Here is a 15,925-nt window from a genome sequence, read left to right on the forward strand (position 1 = left end):
CTCCTCATAATCATGACCATGTCTAGTGTGGGTGAATTCTTGGGGTGCAGAATCCTCATAGACAGATGTGGAAGCAGACACTAACGGTACTCCAAAAACAAAGGTACTAATCTTAGAATCCATCTCTTGAAGAAAGACAACCACCAGCTATGCATAAATTTAAAGAGAGTATTTATCACTCCTGTTATGATTACCCACTGATTTCATTATAAGGCAATTAAATATTTGCAGGTTTATGAAGTTTTGCTGTGTATTATCTTTAACTATTTGGATTGCTGACAACTAAAAAAAAAAAAAAACAAAAACAAAAAAAAACACCTACAGCTATTTTATTGCTATAAAAAAAAAAGAGATTATTTGATTTTTGGAAAAGAAGAATATTAATTGAGAGATTCCTTCTGACTATAAGTAAGAATCACTGTTTAAAATTCAGGGGGAAGATCATTAATAAGAAACAAAGGGCAGAGAAGAAAGACAAATTCTCACAAGTTTAGACCATTTTTGGTGTTACCAGCTAATCTATCATGAAATAACAGTTACAAGTATTTAAAATGCCACTAACTACAGACAACACTATGAGGTAACTAAATATAACCTTCCATACCCATTTTAAAAAGCTAAAGTTTAGCTTATGAAATATAGTTTGAATTTTTGTTTCCAAACAAATAAAAGATGGATTAGATTTTAAATATGTTCATTTACTAGTTTATCTTCCCTCATTTAGACTATTTCCTTGCCCATGTTAGCAGAAAGCTGTGCAAATGAGAATTCGGGAGATTTTTGCTAAATATAGTGGTGTTAGTAGCAGTAGCTTTATGGATTGTGTTCTAAGCTACACATTGTGAACATCTTACAAGGTGTCATTCAATAACTGAAAAATTTAATTTCTCAGATGTTCAGGAGTAAATAAAAATTCCTCTTCAAATTAATAAGATGTATACGTGCTTCCTATATGCCATGCATGCTTTTACCTTTTCTAGGCTAAATGGTTTCATACATAACAGGAAGATGGAAATAAAATCTAAACAAACAGAATTCTATTTTTGTTTTACTTGGTTCATAGATTTCTTCTGCTTTTCCAACTGTTTCGTAAACATATTTTTCCTGACTGGCAAATCACTCAAAAAATCTATTTCACCAAAGCATGTTTCAATCTAACTATAAGGCAGCCTTTGTCATAAAGATGTAGAATTTTTGCGCGTTAGTTAGCCTAAATGGACACACAGCACACTGAATGAAAGTGAAAGCCAGAATGATATCGGTCAGGATTTCCTGGGTTTTCATTCAGTACCCACCTCCTAAATCACAATAAATTATAGTGTTTTCTTTGGCAAATCAGAGAATTCTAGATAAACTACAGATAATATTTAACCATCCTTTCAGAGGAAAAAAGAATATTCAGCTCTGTTCTGGCTGCACCTAAATACACTGGCTGTAGGTTGGTAGAGACTTGATCAAAAATTGTGATTAGAGAATAATTAAATTATTAAGGAAACTAGACTGAAAAAAAGGGGCAGGAATAGGAATCTAACTACATAGAAATAACTGTCCCTTTGGGCCAGACCTGTAGTAGGTGGACATTGGCATAAATCCATAGGAGTTCATATTTAATCTCTAGAAGCTCTTAACTTCATCAGTCAGTGGCAAGGCAGTTAGCACATTTAAAAGGAAATAAACTTGGGAGATGCATTTATGGGAAAGCTCATCAATTCTAAAGTTTGCAGTGAAAATAATATTTTTAAATGGCCTTCACAAAATGCAGTTACAACACACCAACCCTTCAAAGAGTGGAAGAACCGCACCCTGCAGTGGTGCAAAAGAACGAGCACACCTTCATGTTGCTACTTGTAATTGCAGTCAACTGTGATGAATTCATTAACTTTAAAGGGCAAAAAAAAAAAGATCTACTAACTCCAACAAGTTTTTGTATTTATGTTTGCATGGAAGAAGCAGACTGAAGTCTCAAAGAGTTATCCAAGACAGCTGGTCATAAGCGTGGAAATTATCAATTACTCAAGACTGAAGTCTCAATGAGTTATCCAAGACAGCTGGTCATAAGCGTGGAAATTATCAATTACTCAAGGCTGAAGTCTACGAACAAGTTTTAGTGCTGTCATTCTCATTTAAATCCTGCAAAGTTAGCTTGTAGCTTAAGAACTGTGGACAGACAGCTCCCAGACAGACCTTTGTCTGATGACTTCTGCCTAAAGAAAATGTAACGAGACAGTGCATGTTTTGGAAGGTGGTGCTGCACAGCAGGAAGACCTGACCTCTCCTACCTCTCAAGCCAGGTATACTTCTGAGGCAGAAGCTGTCGAGTCAGACGTGGACACTCTTGGGAAGTTCTAGTCCTTGCTTTCCCTTTAACTACAGCGGGCAGGATTTGGGTAGTGTTTAGACCCCAGTAAAAAAGTAACATTTTGGTGCATAAAAAGTTCTTTCTTATAATTGTGGTCACTAAAGCCTTTAGCACTGTCTGTGCACATGGACCATGAAGAATGCCCTGGTGATACCAAGCAGGGGTCTTGGAACTGTTGCTATTTCATCCAAAAGTCAGTTTGCACCAGCCTTATCCAGCCTCTGAAACTCCTACCCATTCAAATATTATGTTCAAAACCTAACAGCTTTACTAGACTCATTGACATTTTCATAAGGCTTCTGAAAACATCAAATTAATTTGATATATTTGTTTAATTCTATGATCTGTAACATTCTGTAATCTGTATTTGATAACACAAACTCTTTCAATAAGTACATGCCTTCATTTTTGCAGGCTTAGTAAAAACCAAAACTGTAGATGCAGCATATTTTCAAGTATCATGAAGATTTGAATATGCCTGAAGATTTCACAGAATAAACAAAAGTCAGTTTACAGGAAAAAAGATTCCAAGTAAGAATATTTGCCTATATGAAACAGTCATGGCAGCTCTTCAGAATTTTATTGCCATTTGCTTGAAGTTACTCCTTTATATCAGCTGCCAGCCTGGTAGTGTGAGCCAAGTAAAGAATTGGGTAGAGGTTTGGATACCTGTCCTTCTGTCAGGGCCTTATGTAGGCCTTGTATAAACTGCTAGGCATGGTGCCAGTAGCTCCGTAGTGGGTAGCAGGAATTTTAAAAATCTTTGATCTAACCCCTGTAAATAATGGGTTTGTTTACAAAATCTATGCCTGAAGGCAGGCTTACTGACTGGGGTCACATATGTTCCATCTCTGTTTCTGGAATTTTTGCAGCATGTTGGGTCCAGCTCTGGTAACTAAAAAGCAGTGAGAACCTTTTCATGGACTTCAGTGGAAAATGCATGAGGCCTGAAGTAAGGCTAATGAATATGCACAAAAGCAAAATGAGAATGGTTCATTTTCCTTGTTCATTTTCCCAAGTTCAGAAAAGACATTTACAAGATGCTTTCAGCTGGGAGGATGCACCTCTGTTGAAATCCTGAATTAAAACAGTTCCAGGAAATTTGCTTTTCCTTCTTCTTGCCAGGATGCTACTTGAGTAAAACAGAGGCAAAGATACCCACTCACGTAGGTGCTGTTGGGAGAGATGTTCTTTGTAAATAACAGGTTGTCATAAGAAGTTGTGGATGTCCCATTCCCGAAGTGTCCAAGACCGGGCTGGACGGGGCTCTGAGCAATGTGGCCTAGTGAAAAGTGTCCCTGCCCATGACAGGAGGGTTGGAACCTGATGATTTTTAAGGTTCCTTCCGACCCAAACAATTCTCTGATTCTATGATGTGCTAAAGAAATACAAGCATCATGTTCCCTGCAATTAAGACACCTTAGCGAGAACAGGAGATGTGAAATTGAAAAGAAAAAAAAATTTAATTAAGAACAGCAAGAAAAGTAAAGCAATAAATATTACCTAAGCTATACTTGGCTGGGCATGCCTTCCATCCCAAGGCCATTTCCACTGTCTGACCATTCATTTGTATTAGTCACTAGACCTCCTTCCTGATTAAGCATCACTGTTATGCTGTTGCTGTAAACAAGCAGAAATACAAAACCTGTTTTTCCTGGTGTATCTCAGTGAAGCCAATGCAATCCAAGAAGCTGTCTTTGATCTACGAGTCCTTAATTAAAGAGCCACTTCATGTATCTGCTCCTTCATCTGCCTTTTATCATGAACAGGGCTGTGAGGCAGGTATCAATTTTTATCCTTGTGATACAGACTACAGTTTGGTTAAATTCTTGGTTTAGTAATTCAAATTAAAAATTAACTGTAGTTAAATGCTGTGATATTAATGCCATTTCCATTTACTAATAAATTCCAAGGAGTTCTAAAACACTTCAAAATCTATTGTAAAATTTAAAGGAAATAAAAATAAGGTCAAAAAGCATTTAGAAGTCATGCATGTATGAGCCCTCAGCTGGCTATTGTGGGAATATTTTTATGTGTCTATATTTAATATTTATTAAGAATAACATGGATGCTGCTAACATTATACAGAATAAAAATGCTAATGTTCAATTTACAAGGTCTGATGGGCCTGAATCTTCAGAGGAAATCACCTATGTGCTTGCTTTCCCACAAGAAGGGGTGCATTTGAAATTGACAGAGAAGATATAAAAAATACCAGTGTTCATTCTGCAGACCCCTTTAGATAGAAGACCCACTGTCAAAATGAAGAAAGCTGTATAGCAGGATAAGCATCCAAACAAATCCTTGCAATTGTTTTAACAAGATGGCATAACACAAACCTAGGAGAATGAATGAAACTCAGTGAAAGAAATAGCACCAAGATAAAAATATAAAACCGTGAGCAAGACTTTTAAAATGGATTTTCTTAAAATAGGCATCTACTAAGATCTCAAAACCACAATTTTAGCCTTAATTTCTATCCTTATTAAAAACAGACTAGAAAATGGGGCTGGAAGAGATGTACAGATGCATTTAACTAGAGGAACCAAACAACTGCAAGTATTTGGTGATGGTCACCCACAAAGATGTAAGTTCCTTGTTATATGTAAACATTTTGGGGTTAGGTCAGTAGCCCCACTTTCTCCATTAAGTTATGCCAATTATTTTTAATATGAAAAATCATAATTATGATTTAAAAATATGTAGAACAAATAGCATTTCATTAGCTCTTTTTATGACCTATACGATGTATTGTGCCTCACAGTACAAAATGGTGAAGGAGACAAAAGTGTGCCTGCAATTTGTCTCAGTGAAATATCCATCTGTAGCTCAGGTCATGTATTCCAGAAGGCTGGCTCCCAATTGTCTGCTGGTCTCCTTTGTATATTTAAATCTTCTAGTAAGCCAAAGTGTATCCTGTCCTTACAACAAACAGGAAGTTCAATTTTCAAAGTGATTTCCATCTAGCTTATCAATTTAGATAACATAGCGCTTTGGGGCTGCTTGAAAAAATGGTGGCATTTGACTCCTAGAAGGGACTTGTAGAGGGGACAAGGTCCTTCACCTCCATGTTTCTTCTGCATGGTCCTTCACCTCTACCTGACTTGCTCACAAGATAGAAGTGATGTTTTTCCTCTTCCCAAGTCAATATTCTCCAATGCCAAACTCTTCACAGACTATTCATCTATTTGAGCAAAATTTCTGCCCATCAAAGACTGTGCTCAGTTTTATGTTTGAGTGAAGAGAGTAGATGAAAAGCAATCAACCAAAATAAACCCAGCCCATTGTTAGACACACAACTAAGATATGACTTCAGGCTGCAGAAAAAAAAGTTATGTTGCACAACATATCACTTCTCTCATGTCCATTATTGTTCACATTGTTCATGTCCTTGTATAGCTTTGTGCTCTCTGAAATAATTTGCAGCTTCAAGGAAGTGCTCATAGCGTACTTCCCTCTCTGCTAGGAAGGCAGACGCTGCTATGTCCAAAAGAGGTGCAAGTTCCAATTATAATGAGACTCAGATAAAGGCTAAATATGCTGGCATAGAAACCCCCCATGGGAACTTACAGAGCTTTGGCAAACAACAAGTTGCTCAGAGGAGCAGATAAAATGAGACTCAAGGAGTTATTATTCTCTAGTTTTATGGCTTCTGTTACATGCCTCTGAAGAGAACACAGGGGCTAACACTCTCTATCAGCTCTGTATCCTGGGTATTGGGTCCAGGTGCATGTGGATAAGTGAAGCCACTAACCCAGTCGTGTCCTTCCTTAAACAAGCAGGTTGGGAGGAATGGAAGATGAGCAGAGCGCTCAGTACCAAATCAATCCACTTGACTAAACAAAACCTGCTGATCTCCCAATTCCCTCCCCAAGCAGTATCAGCCTTAAGTGGCAGATTTCTGTTTTGTTTCCTTAAGACCTCTCTACAGAGAATGATATGATTTTGAAATCTTTTTAAATTGTGTTTCACATGAGAATCCTGAGGAGATTTGTAAATATTGATGGTAAATATTATTCAAGACATTACTCTCAGATAGAAAGGGATCTAGTAAGGTCTCCAAGATCATATAAGTTGCCTGTGATTAAGATGGCACCAGAAATTACCACGCCAACCTACACATGCACAAAGCAGAGATCCTTTGACTGTGAGGAGCAGTCAACTTTGAAAGTGTATCTGATTTTTTTACTTCACCTTCACTATCTTGTATTCCATATACCTGTTGTGCAACGCTTCATTTCTATTGCTTACTTCATCCTTCTGAGAAAGAGCAATAATTTAAATATTTAAAAATTTCTTTATCTAACAGCTAAATTTATATCTATTTTAGTACCATGACTGATCTTGAGAAGGAAGCAGAGAGACTTTGAGGCTGGCTAAACTAACCCATACCTAGGAGGCATGTATTTAGTCCTGCCTTTGGCTGACATCCTTTTCAATCAGACACTATGTGCACTGTTCTACATGTATATACAAGCACATGTCTCCAGTACTTTTATCTGTTAGTTCTGAAGCAGTTATAAAAATGTGCAGGTCATCACAGTAGTATTAGGGAAACAAAACAAATAAAGGAAAAAATGAACACAGAAGCTGGTCTATTTCAAGGTAAGCTAATTAGGTAAAACATCAGCAATGTTTTTCAAGCCAATCTTTCTTGCTGTTGCAATTTTGCCATAAAATATTGCTCAGTATAAACTTTTTGCTGATCAGGCTAAGCACAAATATTTAAGAACACTAAGGCAATAGCGCTAACACAGGAATCTGGTGACAGCATCAGTGTATAGCACTATCAGAACCAGAATTTTACTTCCAACCTGACGGGTCAACAGGGTCTGCAAATCCTTGCAAACATGCTCAGGTCCTATGAAAGGGAACACTGCTTGTAGGGAGACCTCATGATCTATTTGTGCCATAAAAGTTATCTTCAATTAGATGATTAAAGCAGCTGACTGCAGAGCTTTGGGGAATGTGGTAATATGGAAGACCCCAGAGCAGTTGCACCACAGACAATTTCAGGTATTCTCAGTGTTTGGATAAGCTCTGTGCTCTTATAACAATTGCAGGCCAGGATCCAGAATCCATGAGGGTAAATGACAGATACATTTCAGAAAGTTCTCTAAAGCAGGTAATTCTAAGACATGGTTATGTCTCTCACATGTGGGAAAACAACAGCACTCATTAAATAATCAGAAAATTTGATGTTTTCTGTGTAAGCCCCAAACAATAAGCTTTTTTGTTACTCTTCTTTTTCTTAGCTTTGCAAACATATTACATAGCATTTGGAAGGTGACATACAGAGGCCAGCCAAAAAATGTTGGCTCCATGTGTTGCTGCAGCATCAATTCTTTTGGACTTTGGGCTACTCAGTTCCTCGAGGAGTCAAGCAGTGATAATAACCCATTTCATGAGGAATAATATGCAAGTTAACTCTATTATAGAATACATTGTAGCATATACACTTCACACATGGAAAACTGCTTGATTTTATACAGCCATTTACTACTAAACCTATTATTATGAATGATGATTGTCCACCTAAGATTAAATCTGAATATGCTTATAATTTTGCCAGTGTACAGGAACTGTCAATTAAATAGCAAGATATAACAGTAGAAATTCAGAAACTGTGCTGCAGATACAAAATTATACAAGTTAACTTTAATAACTTGTAAGTAATTAATACTTACTTATCAGCAATTATTTTTTTTATTTAAATAGAGCCTGCTTTATAAATTTCCTTGGAGAATTGATCAGGCAGTGTAAATCTTAACTATCCTGATACCTCCTCCATTCCTTTATACTATTTAAGCACTCTAGTTGATAATCAGAGAATGGATGATGTGTTTGGAAGCTACCATACATTTTAAACACTTGGCCAGTTCTGTATGGGGATCCTCTAGGCTGTTAAGGCTGTCTCATACTATGATAGAAGGCTTAAATATAAGCAGCATGGAGAAGTCTAAAGCCTGTCCTATAAGACAACTGTGGCTGCAGCTGCACTATGGTAGGTTTATTTTACTTATTAAATTATTCAGAAACAATAACAAATACAACTTCTAGTAGATAAGAGTTGTAGACACAGAAATCTGTGATCTGCTGCTGGTCATTCCCTTTACCAAATAAAGAAAAAGCCTGTGGTGTCAGACCAAGCAAATGAGAGCTCCCAAGAGACAGGAAAGGGTATGGATAGGTTAGTGGAAGCTGCTTGTCTCAACCCTTTAGGTGTTGATCTGGGATTAAGAAAACTCCAACAGCTGTCAGACTGCACTTGCAGATGCACTGGCAAAGTGCTGAAAGGAAGTATGCACAATCTTGAGATTGCTGACACAGAAGAGTAAGAGGCTGCCCATGAGCACAAGAGCTAAGGGTGGAATCAATACTGTTGCAAACTTAATAGCTCAGAGACACCACGAGCATGCAACTCTACACCAGAGCATTTCAGAAATTATTTGTTACAGCTAGAAGATAGTGGATACCACATTTTTACAAAACAACAGAAGAGATGGTATCATTTCTTTCAGTGCCCATTTATTTGGATATGGAGCTGATCCTCCATTCTAAGATGTTGTATGTCTCTGCAGCACTTTTAACCTTCATCAGCCAAGGAATTTCAGTTCTGCAGCCCCAGTGGCACCTGACAAACTTCATGGCCAGCATTAGGAAGAAAATGAGCAAACAAGCAAATGCTTTTTTTTTTTTAACATGGCAACATCCTTAAAGAAATCAAAAATCAGTGCAGAGTATGTAGTTCTTCCCTTCAGATCATCAAATCTGTCTATGTTTTAGGCAGAACTAAACTAAGATATAATGCCCTGTGAATAACTTTTTGGTTAGTTCTCCATTAGTTCTCCCATTCAGAGCAAAAGTGGAATTATATCAAATATATGTGATGGTTTCCAGTAGGAAAAGGCTTAATATAATATCTGAAAGCAGTTAGTCACCCTGTATTCTACTAGCAAAGAGTAGTGGATCTGCAGTGGCTCTGTAGACAACCTTACTGGCAGATGATCAGAGATAATCAGAGAAAGACTGGATATTTTAAAAAAGATTATATCCAAAAATCAAGGAGAGTTATTGTTTGACAATTTCTCCCTATGCTTCAGTTAAATCAGACATTCAGAATAGCTGTTCAGGTATTGCATAGTTCTAACCACCTCTGTTAAAAATCACATAGCTCTTACTCTTTCTTTACAAATGTTGGATGAGAATAAGAAGCTGATTGTGATGGGTGCCTGACTGGCATCAATTTGCACAGCAGGAGCCAGATGGGAAGAAAACAGATTGCAGTGCTTAGGATCATATATTAAATGGTCAGTCGGCTTTCAAAAACACAAACCCAAAGGTTTTTTGGTTTTTTGGGTTTTGGTTGTTGTTTTTTTTTTTTTTTCTTTTTTTTCTTTTTTAAAGAGGAATACTGCAGTAGCACCAGAGAGCTAGAATGGGCTTGACACCAACCTGTGGTTCTGCACTGAGGATTACTTACACTTGCTGAATGAAATGCTCTGGATGCAAATATTTTTGCTGGCGCAATATGTTATGATTCTATCACTCACCTTGAAAGAGGAGACTGAAAATGCTTTGATAAATGGTTTGAAACATTGCCCAGTTTCACTGGCTTTGTTCTTCTAAGTGTTTGTACCTCTTGCTTCAGCAGCAGTTATTTCATCATGTCCTAAAACACTGCTATGCAGAGAACTGCAGTATAACAAGCTATAAAGTGGAGCATGTTGGATTAAGCAGCCAGCTGAGAGTGTAGACTCAACAGAAAGTGCTTTCTACCCTTTGGAGGTCAAACATTACAACACAGCACACTTACACAGCATGACCTTACCTTTACTTCCGAGAGATGTGTTTGGTACTGTCTCAGGTTGTCTTTTTTTCTTTTGTAGTGCAGGCAGGGGAAGCAAAGATTTTCTTGCATCCTTCTCTTCTGATGGCAGTGATTTCACACTCTGTACGTTTGGATTCAAGAGCACCACTTTCAGCCTCCTCTGAGACTTGGCTTCACTTGGTTCCCACACTTTTGTACACTAGTGACTTCTGGGGCTAATTATGGTAACCAGTACCCTCACTGAGCTCTCTCTGGCATCAGGTTTGCATGTTACCAGTCTCATACCCAGCAAGGAGCTGCAATTTCTGTCCAGGTTCCCACAATATGCTGGCAGCCATGGACTTATTCAGTATGTTCAGTGGTGACCTCTCATCTGCCTGTGGGATCAAAGATGTTGGGCAGATCCTTGGGTTTGAGCCCTGTGGTTTTACACAGGGATACATCACAAAACTAGATATTTTTCTTTTTCTTGTTGTATCACTCTTTAAGAGAGCATCTTCATGCCTTTTGGTATGCTTCTCTGTACAGATGACACTCCTGCCATGAATTGAGCTGAGGAGAAAAAAAAAAAAAAAAAGCCGTATTATTCAGTGGGACCAGTACCAGCTAAAAACCCCAGAAAACAGACTTCTTATCCTTGCTGCCACAATCATATGTCAACAGGCTGGCAGTGTGCCCCTACACAGCCCTCAACTGACACTGAGCCACATTTCCTCCCAAGGAAGACACTCCTAGATCAACCTTAAAAACACCTATGCAGAGCAGCAAGAGGAGATTTAGTGCAGCCAGTGCCAAACCAGGATCCCTGCTGAAGTACAATGCAATGTAATTTAACATGGTTATTGATTTCTCCTGTTCTATGTAAAATAATTTCTCTTGACCCAGAGAATGATAATCAAACAAATCCAAAATTTTCCTTTCTTAGCTGTCACGTGCAAAAAACTCTTTGATGTAATAAAACGTTGAGTGTCTAAAAAAGTCTTCTCCAGTAGCTAATGAGTCTATCTATCTATCTATCTGTCTGTCTGTCTATCTATCTATCTATCTATCTATCTTATTTTCTGTTGGGCTTTTTTTTTTCCATTTTGAAAACTGGGATTTTCCATGGTTTTGAGAGGGTCATATTTATTATAATTAGAGACCTGCCAATGTGGAAAATTTCTTAACAATTTTTTTTAGTTTTAAAATCTAAAATACAAAGAAAGTTTACCAAGAAAAGTCTCAGTCTTCAAGCCTCTAAACACAAACAAGTTTAGCTGTAACCACACAGAGCTGGAACCTTCCAGTTTCAATGGTAGCTTCTTTCACTCTCTGAATGCACACAAATAAGTTCATAAGCTGAAACAATCTGGAGCAAATTTCTGAAATTCCAAAGCAAGTTCAGCAAAACAAGGTATCTCTTTGGAACAAAAATATCAGTTTAAAGCAAATATGATGAGATCTGAACTTAAAACCCAGTTATCCTGGGGAGTCACACCCCAGAGGAATGCTGTGAACACTGCCTCCCAGTACATTAGTCAGCAGACATGAATTTCATGACATCCATAGGGCTCTGCACCCAGCAATGTGCTATTGTTCAGACCAAGCCAAAACAGTAGAACAAAGATATTCTGTGGCATTAAAAGTTTTTAGGTTAAATATATTAAACTCATGAAATGCTGACAGCAGAAATGAACATTAGGTATCACAGCTCAAGGAGGTAGGGTTAAATATAGGACACTGTCACCTTCCCACTTCTCTCTCTGCTCACACTGCATGGCAGAGTGCCAGTTCTGGTCCTGTGCTTCCCCCGCCTCTCCTGCTCTGTCCTGGCCACATCTGCCTTGGGGATAATTTTTGTGCTTTCCTTGAAAATAGTTGACAGAAATTTCCTTGCTCCCACCACTAATGGTGTCACACCATTACCTAGCAGTAAAGCCAGGGGGAAGATCTACAGTGAAATACAAGAACAGTTCTGGTTTCTTGCCTTTCTTTTTCATTCTAATTTTCATCTACAGCAAAATGAATGACTGTTTCCAATTTAAGACTGGAGGAGGTGTGAAGGTGAAATAGAAGACTATCCTGGACAAAAGGAAAATATCTGGTGAAAGAAATATACATGTACTGTCTCCAGCACTGCAGCTGTGAATGTTACTTCCATTACTCCCCAGAATGAAGAAGGGGTGGAGCAGCCCAGAAGAAAGCTGCTACATCAGCAGGCTGTGGAAAAGAAATTGTTAGTGCTTTTTTCACTAACAGTGAAGCTCAGAAATCACTTTCTGTGTGAGGTCTTGAAAATTTTCTTCACTGTGTGAATGGGAATACATTAATACATCAGTGTATTAAATTACATAAAATTTATTACAAAATATAACTTTCTGATAATTTAGGTTCATACCACTCTAAATTAGGGTTTTCAGGAGATATGACCTACAATTGTTTATGAGGCTATACAATGTCTCAGTTTGTTATTTGAAAAAGAAGACTGCTTCCATCTGCAGTTATGGCTCAGTGAGTACAACAAGAAAGATGCTTTTATTATCAAAAATAATTTTAATTACTCTATCATAAATACCAAAAATAATATTGAAAACAGCAGTCTAGGGTCTCAGCTCTCTGTAGCCTTTTATCCCTTACCAAGACTAGGCACAGGCACAAAGATGTGCTGTCAGGGAGATGCTCAGTGCAGTGTGTCCTAATGTATGTTTCTGCATACCTGCCTAATGCAATAGCTCCTTGTCACAGAAATTTAGGGAGTCTTCCTGAGGCACTGACTTGTTTTCATCACATGAATTGTGTAGTTTAAAAGCAATTTGAAAAGTAAGCTCTAAAGAAGTCCATAAGCTGACTTACTTTCCTATTTCACAGCATGCATTTATTAATGAAAACTGAGAAGCATTTGCTTTGTCCCAGTCTGAGTACACACACAGCAGACTGTGCCTCTCAGAGTGACTTTCACACTTAGACGAAATCTGCTTCTTTTCAGAAGCACTCATACATCCCTTGAAACCTGTCCTCCAAGGGACACAGATATTGGGACACCAGGTGAGGCAAGGCAGTATATTTAGATTACAGCTGACAGACTGTAATCTAACTGGTGTTCAGCAAAAAGAAAAAAAACAAACAATCACTAAGGAATGTGGAAAGAAGACCACAGTGAACAGAGTTAAATGTGAATTTTTGTCTGGTTTTGCCACTTAGATCTCACTACTTCATCTAAGTCATGAGAAAATTTTAGAGATGGCTGAGGAAGTATAAGAATTCTTTGTGCTCAGCAATGGGTTACAAGGAATATATTTCCTTCTAGAGTCCATAAGACATATTTGCTCTCATGCAGGAAACATTTTCCTTTTCTGCTTCCAGCATTTAGGCCTAATATTAAACCTCTAGTCATAAAAATTTTCCCATTGCCTTCAGTGAATTTTTACAGCTAAGGATTATGAGTTTTGGCCCTCAGCTAGGAAAAAGAGTATTAAAGTGTCATAAACACATAAATAAGGGCATCAGTCCTAGAAATACAAACAGAAACAAATGTAATATCCCACTGTTCAACTCTTCTGGGGGCTGATACAGGCCACTTAATCCCTAGTTGTCCTTGCACACCCTCTTTACAGGATTAAACTACAGCTGTCAGATACAGATCCTCCACTCCATTCCATGCCATTTCTTGATATTTACATACAATTTGAAAACAAAACACAAAATAAAACACAACATGCCCTAAAAAAAGGTATTTTTCTGAAGATCATAACTTTGTTTTCTTGGAAAATAGTGCAATTGGAGCAGACTCCTTAGAAAAAAACTAAGAGGAGGTGACTCTCTGTCACTTTCAGGAAAGTGTTTCAAATCCTGCTGAATATTTTGGACTGCATTCAGCCCTCCCCTTAATTCCCCAGCCACTGCCTGCCTTTGTCCAGGAGGCTGGTTAAGAAAAATGAATAGTGAGAAAACAAAACCCCCCAGCTAAAAATGGTACTCACAGTCTCTCCTGGCCTACAGCCTGGCCAATACTTTCACCTTATCATGCTGTTTAGTACAGCATGCAATTGGGTAAAATAGCATCCATTAATACAATGTGTATTAAATGCTAGGAACAGCTGACTGGCAATAATAGAAGAAGGACAAAACTCTGAGCTGGTAAGGGCATTCTACAAGATGTGTCTGACTCTCTGCATCCATGAGCTTGGTTCCTCTTAAAAGCAGCCAGACGGGGAACATGGAACCAGTTGTCAGCCTGTTCATGTTAATATTTGCTTTGTCAGTGCAGTCAGGCCAGCTTCTTAATCCCACTTTGCAATTTTTTTAATAGAGCATTCTATTTTTGCATATTGTTTATCATGCTATTCCCCTCTCAGTTATCCGTATTCTCTTATATTTGGTGCTAATTCTGGGTCTGGAAGTAGCATAACCTGGAAAATGCTTAACTTTGCTTTGTCCAATGTGCCCTCTTCCCTGAGAGCCTGCTGAACACAGCCTGAGTCCAATAACATCATCTCAAACTGTAGAGACACTTGGTTAATCCTGCTTCTTCCAGCTCACTCACAGTTTGCTTTCACTCTGCTGGGCTTTACTATATTCTGTGTTAAGTGTGACACCATTCTACAATTTATTTTCAGCCAACTTTGTGAAAGGAAGGAGGTTTATGTGAAGGTTCATTTTCAGACAAAATTGGTGGAATAACACCCAAACATAATGACACTTGGACAGCTGAGTAGACAATAGCAGTTCAAACAAATGTCCCCACCTAAACAGAGACAGGCCAAACTGCTGAACCATGTGGCACAAGCCATCTCTCCCTCTCTGTTGTGGTATCACAGTAAATATGAATGGTGCCAGAGTCATTCTGGGGAGGAAAGGAACAATGCTCTGAGAAAACTGCCTTTGTTAGTTCAGCTAATCACAGAAACATTTATTCTGCTTGTGTTTTTTTTTCCTCTGATGCATTTCCAGATCTCATGTTTGCAGCTTCTACATGAGATGTATTCTTTTTTATATATCTCTGGCCAATATCTCTCCTTCTGTCTTCCTTGGGCATCTGTAGATTTTATGGACTCTTTTATCTGTCACTTCACTTTTAGAGTCAACAAAATCTGTGGTCTGGCAACATGTCTTTTTTGGTACACACCAGATTAAATGGAGTGGGAGCACAAGCACTTTTTCAAGCTGTCAAAGCCACTAGACGGGTTAGAGCAAGGGGTAGAGCACTCTCACATACGAGACTAATGGATTAAAGCAAACCACAAAATCACTGTTGTCCGATATCCTGGGAGCATTACAGTGCCCAACTACAGTAAATGCACAACAGGAAGATGTAAGATGTCTCAAAATGGAGAATTCAGGGAATTCTCCATTGATGTTCCCCCTTTCTCCTGCCACCATCCACAATAAAACCCCAAACCAAACCACCTCTGTAGATTCTGCTTCTACCTAATTAGAAAACTAGAATAGAAAGCAATAAATCCAGAGTGTTCTAGGCAGCGTTAGTGCACTTGGTGTCATCCATTCTCAGCGTCATGCTTTGTGCCATCCGTTCTCAGCGTGAGAGCAGCGGATGGATATCATTGCCTGGAGCAGGATGGACTTTGATCAGTACCAGAGCATTAGTTTAGTCTTTTTGAGTTCTGTTCTTGCCGGGAATTGTATCAGGTGAGGAGTGAGGAGATGCCCATGGGTGTGACCCAGGGAAGGGGCAGACGGGATCAGGCAGCCCCGGTGGGGCCAGTGGGGCAGAATTTGTACCTTGGTGAGGAACAAGG

The sequence above is a fragment of the Lonchura striata genome, chromosome 5 (genome assembly GCF_046129695.1).
Source record: "Lonchura striata isolate bLonStr1 chromosome 5, bLonStr1.mat, whole genome shotgun sequence".
Lineage (NCBI taxonomy): Eukaryota > Metazoa > Chordata > Aves > Passeriformes > Estrildidae > Lonchura > Lonchura striata.